Raw genomic sequence first — 23927 nt, 5'->3', positions numbered from 1 at the left:
TTTGTATGCAAAAAAAACAAAGGACTGACAATAGTAAAATTTATTTTGAATGAAGAACAAATTGCACCACTCTCACTGTTCGTTTCAAGGGCCTGCTTTCCAGTAACATTAATCAGGGCCATGTGATGGGATAGATTGATTAGAGTCCAGAAATAGGTCCACACATGCACAGGTTCAATTGAGTTTTCTGTGATGATGTCATGAACTCATTACAGAAACAACAGCCTACCGGTAAATGATGCCAGCAACCAAACATCCATTTGCAAACAAATGAAAATCCCACAAACAGCGATTCTCACCTCATTCACTCAAATCCACTCACAATGGATTCCAGATACAAATGTAAACATTTCAACTGTAAAATTTCCAGCAGATAACAAAAGAGCAAGAAGAAATATTTGGGAAATGAACACTTAACAAGTGACATATTTCAGAATGCACAAAGAGCTCTTATAATCCAATACTCACCCGAAACATGAGTAAACTATCTGAAGAGATACTTACCAATGACAAGACCCACAGGCCATGTACATCAACAGCCATTAAGGAAATTAGGTAAAATGCACACCTGTCCTAGGGTTTCTATTGCTGTGATGAAACACCAGGACGAAAACCAACTTGGTAGGATAGTGTTTCTTTTGGTTCACAGTCCATCACTAAGCAAGTCAGGATAGGAACCCAGGGAGGACAGGAACCTGGAGAGAGGATCAGAAGCCATGAAGGAGTGCTGTTCAGTGGCTTGCTCCTCACACTTGCTTAGCTTGCTTTTTCTATATAGCCAAGGACCACCAGCCTAGGGGTGTCCACAATAGGCTGGACCCTCCCCATCGATTTAAGAAAATGCCTAGGTGGGCATAGTGGCACATGCCTGTGATCTTGACACTCAGGGAAGCAGAGGCAGAGGCAGGCAGAGCTCTGTGAGTCCAAGGCCAGCCTGGTCTACAAAGTCCAAGATAGCCCAGGCTACAAAGAGAAACACTGGAAGAAAAAAAAGAAGAGGAGGAGAAGGGGAGGAGGAAGAGGAGGAGGAGGAGGAAGAGGAAGGAGAAGGAGAAGGAAAAGGAGAAGAAGAAGGAAAAGGAGAAGAAGAAGAAGAAGAAGAAGAAGAAGAAGAAGAAGAAGAAGAAGAAGAAGAAGAAGAAGAAGAAGAAGAAGAAGCAGCCTGTATGACCCTAAGAAATTTGCCTGCCTACAGCCCAATCTACAGGCATTTTTCGACTGAAGTTCCCTCCTCTGAGATGATTTTAGCTTGTGTCAAGTTAACGTCAAACTAGATAGAATAGTACCTAGAATAAGGTTTAAAACTTTCAGGGCGAGTGAAATGGCTCAGCAGATCCATCACTTGCCTGAGACCTGAATTTGATCCCTTCACATAAGAAAATGTTACAATTACATATATCATAATATTCAGAAATGAAGCTAGTATTGTATTTACTCAAGAGAAATGAAAACTTATACTCCCACAAGGTCATACTCAAAAGTCATACACTTGTTTTCATAAAAATGAAAATTGGAAGCAGCTGTAATGCCCGTGTAAAGCCTGCCCACTAGCATGGCTTTCTGCTCACTCACTGTTGTCTGTGTGAGAGAAGCCGTGTGAAAACTTCAGGGAACACTCTGACTTACACAAGCATGAGATCGAGGCCCGTCTCCTGTCTCCGCTGGTTGGCTCCCTCTCTCTTTAGCTCTGCAATGTGTGGTCCTGGTTCAGCTTGGGCTCTGCCCATGCCCTTGAAAACTCACTAATGGATGTTTCAGGCTTTTTTATTCCCGTCTTTCTGCTTCTAGCATCTACGCCTTCAGAACAGATGAACTGTGATACATTTGTGTTGTGGAACACTGGTTTAGTACTCTGAACTGAAAGGGAATGGAAGGGGTGCATGTAAAGCATGGATGGCTCCCTAGAGCACTGTGCTAAGTGAAAAAAGCAACAAGAACACCTAAGACAGGGAAGGAAGAGAGGGGAAAAGGAGGAGAATGACATGAGAGAAGCCTGCAAATGATGAGAAAATTCAACACTTCTTCAAGTATTGGTTATGTAGTTCTATATTTGTTGAAATTAATTAAAGTACATATCTAAGCAGGGAAAATAATTTTGTTCCATGTAAGACATACTTCAACATGCAAAGAACATTGCTGAAAGCAATAATGAATACCAGAGTAGGTGAGGGAGTGATGAGCCTTGAGGGTTGGAACAATCAATGCAGTGTTCCTCGGCAAAGGCACAGGTTATGGCCTCTGTAGAGAAGACAGGAGAGGTGCCTGACTGGGGCCATGAGATCTGTCCTGAGTCTTTCAGCTGCTCCAAGGACACAAGCTGTATCGTTAGAGGTTAGGCAGAAAGGACGCAAGGACATGTGGGAACACGGAAGACGCTGGATCTGGATCAACCGTGATGACAACGCTGACCGGGCTCAGTGCCTGGCTGGCCTCCTCCAGACCAGGGCTCCCACGTATCCAGAGCTGGCACAGCTCTCCTTGTAAAACTGAACTCCCTTAATGTGACCCCCAGAAGAACACCTTCCAGGCAAGACAGAGACTCACGCCCAGCTTGTCCAACCTCTCTCTGCCTGCGGCCTGGGCTCAGCAGCAAAGGGCTGCTGCATCACTCTGAGTTTCCCCAGCAGCCGGATGGACTGTGAGAGGTACGGATATGGGGTGCAGTGGGCTCGGGAGCTGGAGGAGAGAGGAGTGCAGCCCCAGAGACAGCAGCTTCTGGAGATGCCACAACAGGGGGCCTTTCGGGTGCCTGTGCCTGCTCACGGGGGCCACGGGGTAGAAGGAACGGGACCATACCCTTCCTTTGCGCTGCAATGCTTCTGAGGGGCTCCATCAGCTTTATGTCACTGTCCTCCAGAATAGTGGTGTGAGACAGCATTCTAAAAGAGGATCCCTTCCCCCCCGCCAGGATGTCTAGTCCCTAAATCACAACATACACACACACTCACATACACATGGGCAGGCAGGCACGCACACAAGCACGCACATACACTTTTTCCCTGTTATTCAAGCAAATCCTAAGGCTGCGGGAAAGGCCCTCTGAGGACTGGGGATGTAGCCCAGGTGGAAGAGTGCTTGCCTAGCATACCAAGGCCTTGGGTTCGAACCCCAGCACTACATAAACAGTGTGGTGGCACATGACTGTAAACCTAGCGCGTGGAAGGTGGGGCAGGAGGATCCGATGGTAGCACCAGCCTTGGACACACAGCGAGTTCACAAACAGCCTGGACGCCATGACATCCCGGCTCAAAACAAATCCGGTAAAAGCACCGTGGAGAGCAGACCTCCAAATACACTGACTATCAAACGGGCACGGCTTCGTCATCAGGAGCCTCAGAGCAGAGAATGCGCCCCCACCACCGCAGACAAGGAGGCGGGTCCTGAAAGTGTAAAAATGGAAGACCCTCGCAGTAAGGAACAAGAACGACCCCTTGGCTGTCCCACCAGGATAGCTGGCTGGTCACCAGCAGGAACATTCTGGACCACAGTGCTGCGACCGCAGGCACCACGTTGTGCCAAGGAGGGTTCGAGTCTCCCCAGAACCTCAAGGCAGTGACTCACCCCAGACACTCAACCCATTAAATCTGTCTCCTGACGCTGAGCCCAGAATCCAGCTCTGCCATGCCAGGCCGCAGGACAGCAGAACGCAGACCCGAGAGCTATGCAACAGGTGGTGCTGTGAGCTGTGACGTGTGTGACGTTTTAGGTGTCAGCACAGAACAATATAAACAGCTATTCACGTCCCCCCTCAATACCCTGCCCCTTGAGTCACACACAGTCATGATCTCCATGCTGGGGTCCGCAGGGCCCGAGTTCTCAAGTGCTCTGGGCTATACAGGTGTCTATCATGCCGAGTCTTGCATGGGTGGGGGGGGAGCGGGGAGAAGAGCACAGGGCTCCCACCCACATCCTGGCCCACTCACTTGCATTTTGTCCCCCACAGCAACAGAGGTCTTGCTCTCACTCTCCACACCCTTAAGTTTTAGCTTTAGGTTTCATTTCTTGATTGCCTGTGGGGCCCGACTGTTTGAAACCTTGTTTTAAAACTGTATTTTTTTTTTCTACTGTAATAACCCTTGCGGGAGACAAACACTCCCAAGTGGTCCGGTTACTGTCTGAGGGGGGGAAAGGGCAGACATGACAAGGAATACAGGATTGATGGGGTGGCATTCGCTGACATTTGGAAAGGGTTTGCCCGAAGCACCCAGCCTGCACAGGTCGGGCCAGGCAGCCAGCAGGTACAAAGCAAACCCTGGTACTGCTCTTCTCTACCTCTTCCCAGCTGAACTTCTTTCCAGTGCCATTACTCCTGTCTTCCAAACTGTCCCCACTCCCCAGGGGTCCTCCCGCAGTGAACTGCCCTCCCACCCTGCCCCCCCTCCTGGGCTGTCTGTGGCCCCTCTGTGAGTTCCGCACAGCACTCTTAGCTGGGAGATGTCTTCTCTCCACCAGGCACACAGCTACCACAATTTTATTTTATCTTTTTACCTTGACCTTCTAGCTGGTGTAATCACCACTAAATTCTCTCGTCCTCGTCTTTCCTAGTTCCCCTAAGTAAACCCGAATGAAACCCAAAGGGGGAAAACACCATTCTCAAGGCAGTTCACATGCAATGGCCTCTGCTGTGTGTGACAGCTTGCCAGTGCCATTTGGCTCCTCTCAGAGTAGAGGGTCCCAGTCAAGTGCCACTGGCTGCTGGAGGACAGGCCTACTCCAGTCCCTGGAGGACAGACGGATGCGGCTCTCTCACGACACCATGTGAATACTTGCCTGGGAACCTGCTCTCTGCCCCTTGGAATTCTCCACAATTTGGGCACAGATTCAAACACGAAAGATTTCATTTCTTTGAAGCCTTCCTCGGGGGCTATTCTACATCCGCTGCATAATCCAGGCGGCCTCTGCACCTAGATTGGTTTCCCAACCAATAACACAACTGGGAGCTCAAGGACTTCAAGTGGTAGACAGCAAGTCTCAGCCTTGTCTCTAGATGATGGCGCGTAAGATGGACTCAGGAGGCTGTACAGGGGCTGAGCATATTCCCCAGAACAACAGTCTCGGCTTTTCCCTTCCACGCCGTTCTTGCCAAGCGCGTATTTTTACATTCTTATCTTAAATTATCTTTGATCTTTTTTTTACTGCTCAAATCCATTCTAGAGGCTGTCCAACTTTGCTCAGATCAAATTATCTTCAGTAGCTGGTATCAAGCTGATCCTTCTTAATGTTATAACAGTCCACCCTGTAACCCTGCCCTCACTTAAAGACAGGCAGACACTTGCTAGTTGGTGTGCTGAGGATAATCTCTCTCTCTCTCTCCTCTCTTTCTTTCCATTAAGAAAAACAAGCCTAGAAGCCGCCTGTGGCCAGAACCCTGGGCCTCCCTGTGTAAATTCCACCTCCTGCTTCTGAGACCGCAGAGAGCTCTCTCTCCAAACAGGCTCAGCCAGGGCTGGGTGCCTCAACATTCCTGAGCGGCTTCAGCCAACACACCCCTAGCCCTCTTTAGGAGAAACTACCTTGCAGTCATAAGAGAACCTTTACGTATAGAAAACGGGGAAGCTGGCTGGGGGAACAGAAGCAGTTGTTCTGATCATCCGCACCCCATGGTGCTAATCAAGGAGTGCTGTCGCGGGCACAACCCCTTTCCAGACTCTGTTCAATAGCAGTAATTTTTACGAAGCCTGCAGACGTCTTTATTTGACATTATTTCCTAACATTTTTCATATTTCTACATTAGTTTTCAATAAAGCCATTATTTTAATAACTACACAGGCTCTCAGATATATCATAATGTATTTAAAGTCTTCAGCTGTTGACATGTGGGCCGCATTTTACTCTTCCTAGCATTATAAGCGGAGGAAACTCATTTATAAAAGTGTGAAGGACAGTGACAGTCACGGGGATGCAGAACCTCTTAAACAAATTCTTTTAAATATGTTAAATGATGTAAAATAAGTTTTATTATATAAACAATACATTCTCCAGTCCAAAATTGAAAAAAATCCAGCAGAGTCACAAGAGGGTACTGAATGCTTTCTCTTCCATGTTCTCTTTCTGTTTTTGTTGCTGTGGTGACCTTTCAACATGACTTTAAATAATATTTACTTGGCTTTAAATATTTGCCTCTCGGGCTGGAGAGATGGTGCAGAGGCGCTGCTCTTCCAGAAGTCCTGAGTTCAATTCCCAGCAACCACATGGTGGCTCACAACCATCTATAATGAGATCTGGTGCCCTCTTCTGGTGAGCAGGCACACATGCAGGCAGAATGTTGTATAAAACAAACAAATCTTCAAAAACAAAAACAAAACAAAAAACCCCAAACCCTGTTTACCTCTCTAGCTAATGATTCCTGAACCTATATGTACAGTGAGGAGTCTGCATCAACATCTACAGAACTGGTTCTTACTGACTTTCTCCAGCCTTACCCACATGCCCCAAATCATACGTAACTGCCTCTTGTTTGGAATGGCTTTAAGCTCTCTAGGAACTCTATCCCAAAGAGTATGTTCATGTAAGAGTGTGGGAGGAGAGGCAGATTTGACAAGTGTCTTTGGGTTCAAAATTGTTCCTGTGCCACCATCCCTCCCCCTCCCCTCTTCCTCACCTTCTCCCCTCTCCCTCCCTGGCTTGGCTGGCCTTAGCTCAGACCAAAGGCACTTCCCCTCAGGACTCTAGAGGCAGTCTTATGAAGACATCCACTTGGAGGGAAAGCTGTGCTGCACACCAGCTGACTGAAAACCTCTTTTAGATCCACTTTAGCAGCCTTCTGGTCTCAGGGTTACTGACACGTTTGGAGGTAAATAATCCTTCACTGTGTGCTGCTGTCCTGTACATTATGGGATGTTTACCAGCACTCCTGGCCTCAACCCATCAAACGCCAGCAACAGCCTTTCCAATTGTGACAATCAAAAATGTCTAGACAGTGTCAAATATCCCCTGCAGGAAAAAAATCATCCTCAGATGAGAAGGACTGCTTTGTACCAAAACAGGAACAGGGCAAGGCTAAGTTCAGCTAAATGATGTTCTCCCAAAGATGTCCTCAACTTGACTTTTGGAGCCTGTGAATTTGTTACCTTATCTAGGAGAACAAACAAACAGACTTTCTAACTAAGGTCATTATGGTGGGAAGATATTTTGGATTGTCTAGTGGGCTTACTGTAATTACCAGAGTTCTTAAAACACAGAAGTTTTTTGTTGTTGTTGTTGTTGTTTCTTTCTGTTTTGTTTTGTTTTTCAAGACATGGTTTCTCTGTGTAGCCTTGGCTGTCCTGGACTCACTTTCCTGTCTCAAACAAAAACAAAAAAGAAAATTACATACTTCAACATACACTGACAGGCACAGAATATACATTACCATTCCAAAAGGGAGACATAGTGCCTGAATGGGGACGTAATGAGAAAATACTGGACCAAAGCCAAGACCAAACCCAGGAGGGAAACTCCCAGTCCTCCAGTTCCACAGCTCCGTATCAGAGGTCAAACACACGGGATGACTCCACTCTCTGGCTCCACTGACTGTAATCTCTTTCTCCCTCGTGCTGCGGTCCACGCCCTGTGTGCAGCTCCTTTTGGCAGATGGCTCATGGCTCCGGCTCCTCTAATACCCTGGTGTCTCCAGTGCAATCCGGGTTTTACTTTGACAGCTTGGCACAATATCCTCTCAGGGCCTCCATACAAGGCCTCGCTCCCCACACACCTGACCCCAGCAGCTCTCTTGAATTGAGAGAGCTCCATTTACTTAGGTATCTTTCAAGGCTCTAAAACTAGCAACTGCAGGCCAAGTTTGGCTGACCCCTTCCTAAGTCACATTTACACAAAATTTCTTTTGTTTATTTCTTGTTCTTTTGGACCAGAAAATCCCTCAGGTATTTCCTTTTCACAAGTTGGAAGTTCAGCTGTGTGGGGTCTCACCTTGAGGGCACATCTCCCTTTATTTCATTTGTCATCAGGTCTCTCCTTGTCTCTTTCAGCACAACCTTTGGCTACAACATGAAGTTTCCCAGGGCTCTTTTCTGGCTTCTAAATACACATTTTGTATCTCTTTGTGCCCTGCACACTCTTTTTCATTATAGATATAGACCTGCATAGAAGTCATTAGCAGTGACCATACAACAGAGCCATATTAAGCTGTCTTGAAATCTCTTCCAGCAAATAATCTGTTGTTAATTCAATTTTCCTTTGAGCAAATTTGTAAGACAGGGGCAAAAACCAAAGTGTCTGCCAAACATTATTTGCCAAAATATCCCAAGAAGACTCTCTAGCCCAGTTGCTAGTACTATCTAAGACCTCTAAAACCTCTTGAGCTTGGTCATCTGTAGTCTATACTGCTCTCAGCGCTGCTGTCCTCCAAGTTATTACTGGAATGGCCCTTTAAGCCTACCTACATCTGTTCACCACATTTCGAGTCCATTTCCCAAAGTCTTCTACCTTTCCCCACCCCACCTCCCGCCGCCGCTGACAAAAACAGCATCGTCAGGCCTGTCACAACAATACCCCCACTCCCGATCCCAAATTCTGTCTTTTTTTCCTATTGCTGTGATAAGACAACATGACCACAGTGATTTATAGAAGAAAAGGTTTATTGAGGCTTACAGTTTTCAAGGTTAGAGTCCATGACTCCTATGGTAAGGGAGTAGCCAACGTTCTCTATGAAGGGCTGCACCAGTGACTGCTTTAAGGCAATGGGTGCTGGCAACAGGGGAAAAAAGGAACGGGAAGAAGGAAACAGAAGCAAGAAAGGTGGGACGGCCACCTTTCTGATTGGATTTAAGGCTGATTCTGTAAGAGGAACCCCATACCTGTTACTCTCAACTCAGTAAAAAAGCCCACAGTGCAGAAAGTCACACTCTCAAAGAGGAGACTTAATGCTCTTGTTTATCCAAATTGACACAGCACCAAACCACCTTCAAGATGTGCAAGTTTAGACCCACAGACAATCACCACTCTTGGTGTTAGTCCACGAATGCTGTCTTTCCAATGAACTGCAGTAAACAGACTTATTGTTAAGGTGCTAAGGATAAGTGACAATTGAGTACTCAGCCCTAACCATGACATGGCCACCATCCACTCCAAAGCTTGGAGAACACGGTGAAACAGGGAACAGAAAGAGCACAAGAGCTAGAAGACAGGGGAAAGGCTAGGCAACCCCAACTTCTGCTCAAGACGAAGATGCTGCGGATGTGAGGTCTCCAGATCCACAGAGGACTATAGTGAGGGGTCCACCGACAGCCAGGCGTAGGTGGAGGAGGGTCTCTGGGTCCCTCCTCAGTGCTCAACTATCTGCTAAAAGGCGGGGAAGGCAGGGCAGGAGTTACCTTCAGATGTACACTAATGGTGAGCCTACCGGGTTCCGACGGAGACTTTCAATCTAATGGTTACACTGATGGCCTGGTTGAACTAAATGAGTCACAAAAAAAAAAAAAAAGTTATGAATCCAGAAGAGATACAGGTAGGCCAGGCAAGAAATTGATAGTGGGAGGGGAATAAGAAGAAAGGGTATGGAGAGAGAGAAACAGTACGCATTCTATACATGTATGAGATTGTCAAAGAACTACACACACACACACACACACACACACACAGATAGAGGCGGGAGGGAAGGAAGAAGGGAGAGGGAGAGGAGAAACTAAGATTTTAAAAGATGGATTGCAAGGTCTTGTAGCTCCAGGTATGAGCTGAGTGGGCTGTGTGAGAAGAAACACTACACAGAAGAGACGCTGAGGAGGAATTAGAGGCATGCCTTGAGAACTGCTGGAATGTGGGTGGGAACAAGGGGTGTCCGGGTGGACGGGGTGATTTCTGACTGGAGGGAGGGCATCTCCCGGCCAAGCCACTGCAGGCAGGTGCACCTGTCTCCAGTCCCGCAGCACTTTAGAGCTGAAAGACACCAGGAGCCTCGAGAAAACACAGCAGATAAAAGGAAGAGAAGAGAAGAGGGTTGTGAGAGCCCTGGGTTGTGGTTTTTTTTTTTTCTTTCTTTCTTTTATTCCCTTCTCACAGTCTTATAAATTTTCTAATATAAATGTAAATTTTTAGCAAGAAAAACTGTGTGTGGGGTGTTCTGGCTAATTGAATCAGCACGTATTAATTATGCATTAGTGAAGATTATGCCACAATTCATTGCTGGCTCCATAATCAGTCTTCAAGCTGAAGGCAAGTGTGGAATGGAGTGCCCACGATGTGTCGACGAAGAGGAGGGGTCCTCAGCACTACTCTCCTTAGAAATCTAATCAGGGGTAAAATACTTGACGAACTGTCTGCTGGGGACTGACAGTGATTCCATGGCAAGGCACAGAGAGAGAGAGAGGGGGAAAGGGAGATGGAGGGAGAGAGAGGGAGGGAGGAAGGAAGAGAGGGAGAGACGAAGAGAAAGACAGCGAGCATGGCTGCCAGGCACATCACTGAGGACAACAAAGGCCTGGAACTGCGAGCTGGACGGCTCTCCAAAAATCACACTTTCTCCCCTCTCTGCAACGTGATGTTTTCACCTGTGAGATGAGGCTGAAGCTAGCAACGGTGATCGCACACAGCGAGATGGTGCTGTAAACGGCTGGTGTTCAGCAATCATCGCTTTACTATTTGTTTAATTCTGATGGTTTAAGACACAGAGGTCTCAAACTCGCAGTCTCCCTTCTGCTTCCCCTGTGCTTTGCAGGCACTCACCTGCACGCACCTCCAAGCATGCCCATGCTCAGCTTGCTGTGGTTTTCTTTTTGCTGAAATGGGAACTAGTCCGTGTTTTTTTTGTTTTTGATTTTTTTTTCCTAGTCCCATGTGAAAAATAACGCTCGCTTGACCAGCCAGAGCCAGTGTAGCCATTTTAACTAATTTCATCTACCCCAACTACACAATTTGACCCTGGGAAACAGGATGGAGCTATCATGTACTTTGTGAGATGGCTGTGGACCAAAGCAGGAAATTATGCCAAATCATCATTTTCTGCTGATGGCCACATTCTGATTCACAGACTGCAGTACCATTCTGGGAGCCAAAGACCAGTAATTCACTAAGTAGCTGGGCATGGCCCTCTCCCAGTGTAGTTAATCTTATGAAGAGCTACAAGGCTCTTAGGAGATGGATAGGAGGGAAATGTATAGGGCATTCTTATGATTTTAGTATCAGGTCCTTGATTCCCAGTAGATGCCACATCTACTCATTTAGCAGGCTCTGGGTGACTGAGCCATTTTAGATACAAGAATCAGTAAGGGGCCTTGACCCTGGATCTGGTAATATAAGTCAGCGATCTGTCTTAAGAGGTTCAGAGTGTTTTCAGCTAATGAACTCAAACCGTGCCATTGTGGGCTGACTGTCCATCTCAGTAGCAGGGAAACGAGGATCACTCGGCCACCAACAAAGAAGGTCCAACATGAAGCCAGACTGTCTGTTATCTACCCATGACAAAGTTCATGGGAGCTTCACCTCTGGGGTAAATGTGGCTCTCTGTCACCCGGAAATATAAATATCCACGCTGAAACCAAGAAGGCCACGTGAGCAGCAGGGACTCCCACTTTCATGCCTGACCTCAGAGGACAGCCGCCTCTGTGCTTTCCAGGGCTGTGAACTGCCAGGGTTCAAGGGACCTAGATACAGAGGCCCAAAAGGGTTTACTTGAGAATTTAGCTTATTGGAGAGAAGGAGGTAAAACAGAGCAGGAGGGGGGAAAAAAGCCAAGAGGAAGGCAATGCTGGCTGGGCCCTGGATTGAGCCTGGTGTCTAGCAGTGTAAGGTATGGTCTGCACTACAGGGTGAGCTATTCTGAGCCGACAATCCCAGGTTCCATGTTTCTTATATGTCATCACGGGCTCTGGCTGGTGACGACACTGATCAAGTGCTGGCATTTCTCCGGTAAATGTCCCACCTTGGTGATAGGCTGTTCTATGGACAAGGCAGAAGCTAGCATTCAGCAGCCAGGCGCCTGGCGTTCTGGCCTCTTGAAGTCGTGGGCTTGATAATGGGCTAGATCCAGGCTAGGAGGACGGAGCGCACTCTCAACTCTTTTAAGGCACACGGGGGCACGTGAGTCAGTAGCACGTGATCAGGTTGCTCCAAGATTCCTTCCTACACACTAGGTCTCTGGAGTCCTCTTGCATCATGCCAAGAACTTCTGATGCCTGTACTTCCTCGCTGTGGACACCTTGCTAAGTGGACAGGAAAGATAAGGGGGTGGCTGCAAACAGAGGAGAGAGTGACATACAAGGCTCAGGCCCAACACGGAGCATGTAAGCGACGTGTAAGTGAGACTACATTAAAGAGAAGAACTAAGAAATAGCTGGGGTGGGGTGGGGCTGGAGAGATGGTTAAGAGCACTGGCTCCTCTTCTAGAGGACCCGGGTTCAATTCCCAGGACCCATATGGCAGCTCACAACTGTCTATAACTCCAGTTCCAAGGGATCTACACCCTCACACAGATACACGTGCAGGCAAAACCCATGCACATAAAATTAAAAAAAAAATTAAAAAAAAGAAATAGCTGGGGACAAAGCTTAAGAAAGGAAAGCCATTCCGTTTGAGGCCTTTTGAGACTTCAGAGCATCTAAGCAGGGTAATGGCACATGGTTATCAGAGATGGCATCACCTGCCAATCCTGGGAACGTAGTGGAGGAGAGAAGAGTGACAAAGGGGACAGCAGTGTGGCTGTCCAGGTGGGTGATGGGTCCACCCGCTGGGTCAGGGAGGTGGCCCTGGAGTTAGATACAGGAGACTAGATCCAAAAGTGTTGAGAAAATGCTTTTCAAGCTATGAGTCTGGATCCTTTAAAAACAATAACTTTTAGTTTGTGAGTCCTGGCTACAATTTCTCCAACAGAGCCGAACTAAATAGAAGTAGCAGGAGGCATAGACCCTGGCAGGGGTATTGCTTCCTGAAACATCTGCTTCAGGTGTGCGTTTTACCGTATTCTGACTCTCTATAGATGCTTCTGGCTAGCCATGACTCTTCTGGCTGTTTGGACATGAGGATTGAAGGAAGTTTAACTGCCCTGTGGCCTCCAGACCTCAGGCTCCTTGACTGCTGGTTTCTACAGCCCCGGCAGTAGGGATGGAAACCGCTGCACGAGGGTATCAGAGAGACCATGAGCTTTTAGTTTGTTGGGTCATATACCGGTTTATACCCACATAGGGAAGGAAGGACAGACAATGCAGAATGTCTGTTGGCAGACATGAATACATCTCTTCTGCGTTTCCGACTCTAGAAAAGCAGCAAGGGATCCTGGGTATAAACCCATTCCTTACAGCCAAGGACATCTCAGGGTCTTGGCACTGAGGGGCAGGGCGCACATCCTGACTCCTGTCAGCTGGCTCAGTGGGGGATTTCCTTCTGACTCGCAGCCCGCTCCCCGTGTGACGGATGGCCTCCACGCAGCTCACCATCGATCTCTGTCCTAGCTGAAAAGTGGAACAACCATGGCTGCTACATTTACACCGGGAGCTGACAAGTGTCTGCCCGCAGCAGTGGCCCCGGGACTGCACTCGCTGCCATCTGCCTTGTCAGCGCATGGCTCAATTCCTCCTGTGCGCACCCTTTGGTAAATTGCCTTTGTCAGCTTCTCCTAACGGAGGCTACTCTCTTCATCAATCAGAGCCAATGGCCTGTTGGAATGAAAGATTCCCTTCCCAGCCAGCCGGAGAGAAGGACTGCGGGCCTGAGTGCACACTGTTTGCCGAGAGGCAGCTACTCAAACACCCCCAACCTCCACCTCAAGGCCACCTGCCTTTCCCACGGCAGCCCACCCCAGACCTGGCCTTCCTTCTGTTGTTCCCCGGGGCCAGGGACTTGTCTTCTGCCTGGAAAACTTGGTGGGCAGCCTTGACGCTGGTCTGAGAATGAGCAGCTTCTAATCGTAAGAGAGCATTTTCTTCTGCACTTAATGAATTGACTCATCCTTCAGACACACCAGAGGGACAACTGTGTTCTGCATTCCTGGCCAGCCACGGGGCACTGCACAAACAGGGCACTTAGGTTTGCGTCTACTCTCTGTAAATGAAGGGGTACAACGATACCTAGGACTCATGGGAAGACTGAAGTGGGCAGACACCGGGTGCTTGTCACCTGGTAAGCGTCATGTGACATATGAGATCATCTGACTATAATTGGTGAAACCTGTGATAGAGGGGCTCACTCTGCCTAACTAAAGAAGAAACTGAGGCTCAAACAGTTAAGTATGTCAAGCCTTTACATTACATCAGCAATCAGCCATTGCTGGAGCCAGACCAACAGAGCTATGCCAACTACAAGGTCAAGGCTCTTCTCTTTTAGTTCCAAAGGTCTAGGGCATGAAGAAGGGTCTTCAACTGCATTACTGAAATCATAAGAATCCTGGATTTTCAACCTCCCAAATACTTGGAACTGCTCCTTCTGCAAGCCATCTCCTCATGGTGGACAGGAAAAGTCACCCCTCAAACTAAGGTCAACTCCTTGGGAGCATGTCCAAGGACGATGCTCTCAAAAGGTTGCCCGTGCCATTTGCTATGGGAATGGAAAGGACACAGAGCAGCTTGCTGTCCTGAGTCAATGGGGTGTGTCTGGCTCAGAGGACACTACAGCTTCCTAGTTGCTAATGACATGAAGGGCGTGTGGGCCCCGCCCTTCCTACAAGTGCCACTGACTGCCACTGGCTCCTAGCTCGGTGACAAAGCATTTCACACCACTCCACGAGAAGGGACGGGAACAGTCTGATTTCTGCTCTCGGTTTTGCTGGGGTGGGCTGGCTGGGCCACCAAGTGTTAACTGCTGAGCCAAGTGCAGAGAACTCTGGCCCCAGCGTCATCCTCTGGCAGTGGGGCCTTGCTCCCAATTCATGTCTTCCTGAATTCACCAGTCTGGACAGCCTCCAGGAGTTAGGTATGTCAAGCCTTTACACATCAGCAATCCCAATGACCTCCACAGAGACCCATGACTACCTTTCCTCCCCTGTACTCACCCATTTTCTCAGAACCCAGTAGCCAAACCCAGCTTCCTCATGGCTCTTGCACAGTGTTGTTGGTTCTGAACCCCAATGTAACAGCTGGCCGGAGATGGGAGGGCTCAACAGTCTTTGCCTACACAGATGGCCAGAGAAGCTGCCTTCTGCCTGTGGCCGCTCTCTCTCATGGTGGACTTCCTGACTAGAGCCCTTTGCCTAATGATAATGGGTAACAGGAAGCCCTGGGCCTCTTCTGTGTGGGGAGGGGTAGACAAATAGAAGCTGAAATGATTCGCCTAGGAGAGGGAGTGGGTGCAAGTCAGAATTAGCACTTAGAATGGAGCCTGTTATGCATGCTAGCTTTAATCTAGATGCATCTACACAATTTTCACACATGCTCATGCACACACACACACACACACAAAATGGTTTTCTTAAAATGCATGCCCTGTGCTTCTAGAAAGAGTAATACATCAAACAGATGTGTCCTTATTATGGACACTCAGTATCCTTGTTCTGTGCTGTGCAGGTTAGAGCCACAGAGAAAAACCCCTGAGAACACTTAGTACTGTCAGGAGCTACAGCCCAGCTTGTCACGGTGCAGGGGGGGACATCCACAGGAGCAGCTGAAGGGACAGGACCTGGGGCTGTGTGCCGGGCCTTCACCATTTAGCTCTATTTCCGTGTTCACCACTGGGGGTGAGGTGAATTGGGGGATGGCCATGGTAAGTAGAGGTAAGAGCATGGCTGCCATCCCAGAGGGCTGTCTCCATACACAGAGGTACAATCGTGCACAGTGCAAAGGCAGACGCCGCGAGAGTCTCCCTATGTGCTGGCCAAGTCACTGTGTCCTGGGTTAAAATGTGAACACAGGCACAGGCTGGAGAGCAGCTAACCACTGCTGCGGTTTGCATGTGTCTTCAGCAGGTCTCCAAGTGTTCTGATGTTGAAAGCTGAGCCCCACGGGAAGGTCTCAAGAGAGTGAATTTGGTGTTGAGAGGCAAGGCCTCCGGGAAGTATCTAGAATTAGAAGAGTTATCACAGTGAAACCCCATGAGTGAGGATAAGGAGACACACATAGCTCCATTTCTGTACCACCTGGGGCCTCGGTCAGCAAGAACGCCATCATTAATCACAGGCTCTCGAGTCTCCAGGATTGTGGAGATGCAAATAAACCTGTTTTCCTTATAAAGCAACCAAGCATTAGATACTTTTGTTTTACTCGCACAAAACAGTGCAGTTATTGACTCAAGGCTTATGAATACCTGTGACCTATCAAGCTGGCAATTTTATAGGTTTTTGTCTTCATTCCTCCTCTCTCCCCCAGCTGCATCTAAACAAGGGAACTGTGTACAGAACCAAATATTAAACATGCACTGTGTTTTCTTATGCTGCATTAGACTCACAAAACACAGCTTTGTCACGCTCTTCATTAACCTCTTTATTTACTTCCCATTTCTTTTATCTGAAAGTTTTGATTAGAATGTTGCCATTTCAGGTTTTATCAGACTTGTAGCTGCCTCTGCTCTTGAACCAATTTTGCTTTTATTGGAACGGGATGAGAGTCACAGGCACCTAGGAACAGTCAGGATGGATATTAGCACTCGGCATTCCCAAACAAGAGGAGCACAGTGGGGGGCTTGGTGCCTCCTCAAATGCACTACGGTGTCCATAGAGCGTCTGTGCCACTCCCTTCCTGCCAGGAGGTGGATTCTCCCCCAATTCGCAGGCAGGCTTCTGATGCAGAAGGAGCAGAAGCGAGGAAGAGGCCCACAGGTTTCTCCTGGCATCTCCCACTGCAGATCTCAGGGGCTCTGTTTCAGCACAGAAGAAGAATCGTCTGACGCTGCAGCCCCGGCCAGTGGCCAGTGTCAGTACTGTCACCTACACCTTACGGTGAAGGGCACGCCCTCGCTGCTGTTTAACAGAGACCCTACGGTGCATGCCTATGAAAGTATCTTTTTTTTTTCTTTTTTTAAATTTTAGAAGTATTTTAACAGCACAATTCCTTGATTGCTTTTTGTTGGGGTGGGGGAAACAACTTTTTGAATTAACTAAAGTTACTTAAAAACCTGATCTGGGGGAGAGGTGGTTTCCAGGAAGAGAAATAGCCTGACAGATTCGAAGGACATATATAACTAAAAACCAATTCAAATCCCACATATGATATAATGGAAACTCTGAATTCACAGGTGGCTTTGTTTATACAGATAAAAGCGAGATGGTTGATATATTTTTCTTGAAAAAAAATTGAAACAAATTTCCAAATGTTTGAACAGATTATATGTAAAGCATCTTTTATTCTGTTAGGCCCAGCAGGAGCCTAACTTCTGGGAAAGCTGATGAAAGGAAAGCAGGAGACCAAATTGATGCAAACACAAGAGGTTTATTCAAGCCATCTCACGATGTGGCTGCCCTCCAAACCAGCAAGGAACAGCACTGAGAGACAAAAGCCTGGGGTTTTTAAAGAAAAAAGCATGGGAAAGCTGGGGGGCAGGGTTGCAGTCTTGGCAGTTTAGGATTGGGTGAAGGGCTAAAGGGTGGTTGACTTTTAAAATGATTGGTTCATTTTAGGTGCCAAGTCCATCTAGTCCTGCCCCGACCTGGGTAGGGGAGCTGTGACTGTCTGGACTGGTTGCCAAGCAATGCTATCTCATACTGCATGTCTGGACATTCCTCCGCCGCCCTTGGCAACAGGGTGGGTCTTGTCTCAATTCACCTTCTTCTCCATTCGTCCTTGTCCTGCTTTCTGGAAAAGTACTGGGAGAACTTAGCTTAACATGGGATATAGAATTCATAAAGAAACTTGTAAAGTTAACTTGTTCCTTTCAATTCTCCTGAAGTAACTGTCATCTTGGAGGTTTACTGCCTCTATCTGCTAACCTAGGCTTAGTCCTGGAAGCTTCTAGCCTCTGTATAATTTTATCTAGGCCTAGAATGTTTTCAGCCTCTGAGACTTACTGCTGAATAAATTCACCCTTTCTTGTTCTTTCTGAACTCTGGCTGGTCAAACTCAGCTGTTCTGGCTCAAATTCCTCTCCAAGCTAACTGATTCAAGCTGGCTTCTCTCTTGACCTCTAACTGAATTGCTCTGCCTGGCCTCAAACTAACTCTAGCAATCTGTTCTAGTCTTCTGGCTCTTTCGCATGCCCTGGCTCTTTGCCTGTTGTTCTCTCTTCAACAGGTCTCTGTAAAACTCTCCTGATAAAACTGCCTCTCTTTCTCTCTGTGTGCTGCTCTCTGGCTTCAACTACCTTTGCTGACCTACACTGAACTCACTGAACAACACTCAGATCTGCATGCTTCTGTAGCCTCAGTACTGAGATTAAAGGCATGTACCACCATGCCTGACCTGAAACTTGCTCTATACCAGGCTGGTCTTGAACTCAGAGATCTGCTGGTCTCTGTGATTAAAGGTGTGTCTGTAGTCCAGCCAGATCACACAGACCTGGAGAGTCTGGCCAGAGAAGCCATGTTCTGAATTAAAATTCCTCTGCACATGCCTGTCTGCTATGCTGACAAGTCCTTGTTTACTGTTTCTCTCTTCACAATAGCAAGAAAATGGAATGAGCCTAGATGTCCATCACCCAATGAACAGATAATGAAAATATGGTGCTTATACACAATGGAATTCCACTCAGCCATCAAGAAAAATGAATTACACAGTCTGCAGATAATTTGAACTGAAAAATATTCTATTGAGCAAGGTAAGCCAGGCTCGGAAAGACAAATCCACATAGTCTCTCTCGTGTGCAAATCCCTAGCCACTAGCGGTTAAATATTTGTGTCTAGGCAGAAGCAAATGACGGGCGGCTGGGAATTTCACCTAACCTGTACAGTTTTTTTTTTCTCTCTCAAACTCTAATAAAATTGTCCCCAAGCCTCCTTCTGAGCCTATTCCCAAGGTATTTTATTAATGAGAGTGAGAGCCTAGAAGGGAGCCTCAGTTTCCCAGTAGCAGGACTAGAAAAGAAAGATATTAAGGGAAATGTAGGAGGTAGAACAGTAGAGTAGGATGTAAGCGGGATATGGGGTCAGAGATGCCAAGGGAACAGCAGAAAAGAGTGGGTAAGAAGGCTGGAAGGAACGCACAGGTGAAAACTACTGAAACACATATGGAGCTCCTACACTGAAAATGTCTTTTGTAAGCTCATTGAAGGATACAGGTTGAGCCCAAGTGTGGTGGGGCGCACCTTTAATCCCAGCACTCAGAAGGCAGAGGCAGGCTGATCTCTGTGAGTTTCAGACCAGCCTGGTCTACACAGTGAGTTCCAGGACAGCCAGGGCTATGTGCAGAGGCTCTGTATCAAAGAAATGAAAAATGTAGATTGGATAAATAAAAATACACACTTCTACAAAGCGAGCCCAGGAGAGCCAAGGCTACAAAGAGAAAATCTGTCTCAAAAAAAAAAAAAGAACCATGACAAAACAAAACACAAAACCCCACACACTTGTGATTTCTTGCCCAGGGGCACTCAGACGGGGCCTCCTGGACAGGCAGCCTGCTCTGCCCGGGGCTCTGCCCTGTGTACATTGTTCTTTGGCGATAGAGTAAAATCCCCAGCTACATCCAAAAGGCCTGGGGCTAGTGCCCCGCACTGGGGAGCTTTTCTGAGAACAGACAGAGCTGTGTGAGGGCTTCCTTGGCATGAGACCAGCGTCTCTGTCTGCACACATTTGCTTCCGAAAGAAAACCTTTTTTACCCCAATGTGAAAATCCTGCTAACTTTCCCAAATACTTTTTCTGAGCAGCAGGGCAAGTTCCTGGTTTAGGAAAAAAAAAAAAAACTTACTTTATCCACAGCCCTCCCTGGGCTATTTCGAGCTTCCTCCTGAAGAACAGAAGTGAAATTACATTTAAAACCACCCCTTGGTTTATTGACACCTAGAAGGTTAATCAAGTCGGACTTTTTTCCTTTCTTGATCAATAAGTATCTGGCCTGTCCTGCTCATAGACAGTTACCCAATTACCTGCTCTCTAATTGGAGCGTCACAACCTTTCAAAATCTGACTTGTTTCATCGACCTGGTAACAGCTAAATTGGCACCCTCTCTCACAGAGCAGATTTAATCTGCCTGGGTTTGATTAAAATGCTTGGCTGAAACCAACGCTGGATAAAATTTCCTCACTCTCCTCACAGTCTTCTGAAGTTACTGGAGTCTCCTACCTGAGGCTCATCTGGAACTAAGTCCAACAATGGGGCAGTTCACTTTCGCACCCCATCTCCAGTCCTTGGGGCCTTCTGTGATAAATTGTCTTAGTTCTTGGTTGGCAGTGGCGTAAATTTGCCCCATCAACACCTAATTGCCGGTTCTCACCCTCTTAAGACAACACTGGGAAGTGGGATTTGCACCAGACAGGTGTTCCACTAACAAATCTGATGATCCTATCGCTTGTAAAAGCAAACAGGTGAGAGTGGAAATGTCACTGAAACGTAAGGAGGGGAGAGCAACTGATGTCCTCTTGTAGGGATTTGATAGAAGGTGAATTTCTGGGTGACGCAGTGCTAATCTTGCAGAAGGTGAAAAACAGCTCGTTAGGTCCTCAAGCATTTATGTTGTTAATATTTGTTTAACAAATCACTCACACTGTGAAAAATTTTTAATTAAAGCGGACCTGTAGACTGCAGCTCACTCACATAGGGCAATCGCTTACCCTGTCCCCGGAGATTAAATAATGAAGCTAAAGTCTCTCTAATTACCGAAGGGGAGGAACTCTCTTATCTAGGTCATTAGTTTTCACCTCAACCTTGCAAAAAGGAGAAAATGCAATTTCACTCATTTGCAATAACAATTCGGAAATTGTAAGGAGAAGTTAAAAACATGTCCAACATTTCGTGATGCATGTGGGAATATGAGAGCGTGATGCCAATTTAAATTCCGCGTAGCTGCAGTAGGCTTGCAAGCAGGAACAAGAGCATCTGTGTGCGTGTAAGAAGAAAGGTGCTGACTGCAGGGTGCCTCACGAGTCATACTCGGGGGCGACTGTCAGAGTTCCTGCCGGGACCTCATCAGTCATCCAGGCTGTGCCCCAAGAGCCCAACCCCCTCCCCAAGATAAGATGCTCTCAAAAACATGGAAGCACAGAGGAGCAGCCTTTGGCTTATCATGGCATAATTCGTGCTTTGTGGCTTTATTTAAGTTTGTTTGTGGCCCTTAATGATTTAATAAACTGATATTAGGGTTGGATTCTGATAAAACATCTTAGGTTTCTCATCTAAAATTGAAAGTGATATAATATAAACATACCTTTGAGGGTTATCTATCAAAAAATTAGGTGGCTATTTTCATCCTGTGGAAGTATTATATGATGAAGTAGATATAAAAGGTAATGTATTTTTTTTAAAAAAAGGAATACAGGCGAAGAATAAGGCACGGGCCTGCAGGATTCTTTTAACTCAGCTGCACTGCTTTGAGAAAAGCTACGGCGCTGTTGATGGCAGTGCCAGGGGCTCCACAGACTAGGAAAAGGAACACAAACCTTCAAATGACCAGATCTATACCTATCCGGCTGCATTTCAGACACCCGAAGCTCAGTTGCTGAGTGGTGTCCGCAGGGCTTGTAATTCCCTGAGACAGCCAAGAGCACTCTCAGAGCTTGTCCAACAGACTCACTAGGCTCCACTCAAGAGGGAGCACCAGAGTCTGTTTCTCCTAGAGGAGAGGACTCTGGGATAATGTGAGCAGACAGCACACCTGCCTGTTACCCACTTAATCTTCCCAGCAACCCAGCGAGTCAGTAATAAAGTCCTCCCCACTTACAGATGCAAAAACAGGGTCAAAAACGGTAATACGGCAGGCCAGTATCCACACCTGGCCATGGCCAAGCTGGGACGCGAGCCTAAGGCCAAGCTAGTGTGCTGCTGGTGCCCTCCGAAATCCAGAAAAACCCTGTCTGGGCATTGTGGACATGGCCCCGGGGGGAGAGGGCTCGCAGTGCGAGCAGTAGAGCTGGGGTTCAGATCCCCAGAGTCCAAATGCTGTAGTGGCACCCCTCTAATTCCAGGCCCAGAAGGCAAACAAACTGGCCAGCCACACGAATCTTCTCAGCAATCTCTGGACTGGCTCAAGACACCACGCCTCAACAGAAAGAGCACACAGGAAGATTTAAGAGGCCAAGCTTAGGTCTCCACATGTGTGCACATGCCTGCATGTACACTCCAACAGGTGACAGTCCCCTCCCCCATCCCGGCCATGGCGAACACTGACCTCACCCCGACATCACACTTTTGCCTCATCTGGGATTTCATATAAACACGCTCCGTGTCTGTAACTGGTTCCGTCTGCCTTCCTTCATGTAACATGTTTCTGAAGCACACTGATGCTACTGTATGAATTAACAACCTCTTGTGACTTGGTAGCACTTTATAACATGTATATGCCATGGGTGGTCTTCTGCTCACGGTGCCGCAGTGTTTAGCTTTTCTCTAGTTTTCGCTCTCTACAGTAACACTCTTTTCTTCTTTTACACTGCTAAGAAGGGCTGCTTCCCGCAAGTGGGAGCTGAGGCAGGCTGACTGGGCCTGAGCGTGGCGCTTGCTTACCTTCATAAAGTGCCACACGCTCCTGCCAGCAGCGGGGAGACTTGTACCTCTGGCCAATATTTAGCACCGCCAGCCTTTTTACTGCCTTCTAAACACACACACACACACGCACACACGCACGTACACACACACACACGCACACACGCACACTCATATACACACGCGCGCGCGCAGCGCATAGGTTGTATTCTTTCATGTCTTACATTGGTTCTCAACCTTCCTAACGCTGCGGCCCTTTAATACAGTTCAAGCTGTAGTGGCTTCCAACCATAAGATCATTTTTGGTGCTACTGCCTAACTGTAGTTTTGCTGCTGTTGTGACTCATAAGTATCTGATATGCAGATCTGATATGTGACCCCCAAAGGGGCCGTGCCCCACAGCTTGAGGACCACTGCTGGAGAGTCATTTACACTAGGCATTGTGCCACAGCGCCACCTGGGTCTGAACATGTGCCTGTAGGCGGACTTCCGACCGCTCTCCCGTTCACTGCTTTCGACCAAGACACGGATCACCTTCACTCACACACTCCGTCTTAGTGTGTTCTCTAGTTTGCTTCCCATTCATGTCTCTCACCCACTTTTAAACACTGGGCCGTGTGTCTCCCTGCAACTGAGCTTTTGTTTTTACAGGGTGAACATCTATCTGACTCCCGGTCCTGGGAACCATTCCTCAGCTTCTGCTGCCTTGGCTGTGGGCACAGCCTCCCTTTCTATGCGCCCAGGATTTGCGGTTGGGCTGTGTAAACTTCTCTGCCTGGCAGACCTTTTGTCCATCATATCTGGAAGCGGCAGCAGTCTGTGCTTTAACAACGCTGGGGATTACATTGTCGGCCTGCTTCCTTGAGGCAGATCTTCCAAGTGTTGAAAGCCAAAGAGAAAAGAGAAAATCTTGACATGGTCAACAGGAAAATGACAGCTGCCTCTAGAGGAACAACAACAAATTACTGGCTGGCTTCTTATCAGGGGACACAGGGCAGAGAACAATACAAGTCTCTGTAGATGCCAAAATAAAAGTTTATGAGAAACTCAATCTAGCATTCGATGGCCAGTGGATTTTAAGACATACAACCCCCAACACAGACACGCACAAAGACACAGACAGACAGAAAGACAGAGAGACACAGAGAGAGAATGAATGAGAGAGAGAAAGAAAAGGCCAGAACCTCAGTGCAGAGAATGTTGTAGTTTTCAGGTATAGTTCCTAAAAAGACATCAATGAAGCAGCTGGTGGTGACCTCCCCTGTCATGGTTTGACCCAGAAGTCCTCAATGGGTGCTGGCTCAGTTGGAGGCAACTTTTAGCAAGGGCTGGCTGCTGAGTGGCTGCTCTGTCCCCCTCAGCTGCACTGTGCTGCCAGCAGATTTCAGACATCATGAGGGGAAGACTCCTTGGTTGTTAACTTTACAGAAGCTTAAGCTTCATCTTTCAGTCTTGTGACTCACCTTCAGTGAACAACTCAGTAAGCCTTCCGGTGGTATTGCTTGCCTA

At 47.5% G+C, this 23927-nt stretch overlaps 1 long non-coding RNA gene across 1 annotated transcript; it reads left to right on the top strand.

The window, feature by feature from the left end:
- The first annotated feature begins 14679 nt into the window (after positions 1-14679).
- LOC132647964 (uncharacterized) lies at positions 14680-23444 on the top strand. The gene is made up of 4 exons (XR_009586289.1): positions 14680-14835; positions 18451-18603; positions 21902-22062; positions 23070-23444. It is a non-coding gene; the product is annotated as an uncharacterized LOC132647964 (long non-coding RNA).
- The last annotated feature ends 483 nt before the right edge of the window (positions 23445-23927 follow it).

This window comes from Meriones unguiculatus, chromosome 15, assembly GCF_030254825.1.
Source record: "Meriones unguiculatus strain TT.TT164.6M chromosome 15, Bangor_MerUng_6.1, whole genome shotgun sequence".
Taxonomy (NCBI): Eukaryota; Metazoa; Chordata; class Mammalia; order Rodentia; family Muridae; genus Meriones; species Meriones unguiculatus.
The sequence above is the reverse complement of the archived record's forward strand: the minus strand, read 5'-3'. Positions and strand labels throughout refer to the sequence as shown.